This window comes from Gorilla gorilla, chromosome 2 (genome assembly GCF_029281585.2).
Source record: "Gorilla gorilla gorilla isolate KB3781 chromosome 2, NHGRI_mGorGor1-v2.1_pri, whole genome shotgun sequence".
In the NCBI taxonomy this organism is placed as follows: Eukaryota; Metazoa; Chordata; class Mammalia; order Primates; family Hominidae; genus Gorilla; species Gorilla gorilla.
The window spans coordinates 85,262,340-85,263,552 of record NC_086017.1 but is presented as its reverse complement, the minus strand read 5'-3'; the positions used below and the strand labels follow the sequence as shown (position 1 = coordinate 85,263,552).

Genomic DNA, 1,213 nt, shown 5'->3' with positions numbered 1-1,213 from the left:
TTCTTGGAACGTTCTTGAAGCTAGTGTCTCTAAGGCAGGTGTGTACAGCAAGACGTGAATAACACAGCAATCAATGTTGAAAACATTATAAGGCAATTGAGTTTGTCAGAACTACAAAACATTACTGAGTGTGGATGGCTCTGAAATCTGAAAACATTACTTGTGAATTGCTTCTATCCAAAATGCAGACACAATGCTGGGTATTGGTTTACTTGTTTCCGATTTTTCAACCCTCTTTTCCAGGCAAAACAGGGTTGTATCCAAACGATACAGACCCACAGAGTCTAACAAATGTCTCTATATTCCTCCTCCTAGAACTCTCAGAGGATCCAGAACTGCAGCCGGTCCTCGCTGGGCTGTTCCTGTCCATGTGCCTGGTCACGGTGCTCAGGAACCTGCTCATCATCCTGGCCGTCAGCCCTGACTCCCACCTCCACACCCCCATGTACTTCTTCCTCTCCAACCTGTCCTTGACTGACATCGGTTTCACCTCCACCACAGTCCCCAAGATGATTGTGGACATCCAGTCTCACAGCAGAGCCATCTCCTATGCACGCTGCCTGACTCAGATGTCTCTCTTTGCCATTTTTGGAGGCATGGAAGAGAGACATGCTCCTGAGTGTGATGGCCTATGACCGGTTTGTAGCCATCTGTCACCCTCTGTATCGTCCAGCCATCTTGAACCCCTGTTTCTGTGGCTTCCTAGATTCGTTGTCCTTGTTTTTTTTTTTTTTTTTCTCAGTCTTTTAGACTCCCAGCTGCACAACTTGATTGCCTTACAAATGACCTGCTTCATGGATGTGGAAATTCCTAATTTCTTCTGGGAACCTTCTCAACTCCCCCATCTTGCATGTTGTGACACCTTCACCAGGAACATCAACCTGTATTTCCCTGCTGCCATATTTGGTTTTCTTCCCATCTCGGGGACCCTTTTCTCTTACTATAAAATTGTTTCCTCCATTCTGAAGGTTTCATCAGGTGGGAAGTATAAACCTTCTCCGCCTGTGGTTCTCACCTGTCAGTTGTTTACTGATTTTATGGAACAGGCGTTGGAGGGTACCTCGGTTCAGATGTGTCATCTTCCCCGAGAAAGGGTGCAGTGGCCTCAGTGATGTACACGGTGGTCACCCCCAGGCTGAACCCCTTCATCTACAGCCTGAGAAATGGGGATATTAAAAGTGTCCTGCGGCAGCCGCATGGCAGCACAGTCTAA

The 1,213-nt window shown here is 47.2% G+C and overlaps 1 pseudogene; it reads left to right on the top strand.

The window, feature by feature from the left end:
- The first annotated feature begins 319 nt into the window (after positions 1 to 319).
- Positions 320 to 1,213, top strand: LOC101124309 (olfactory receptor 7E24-like; annotated as a pseudogene).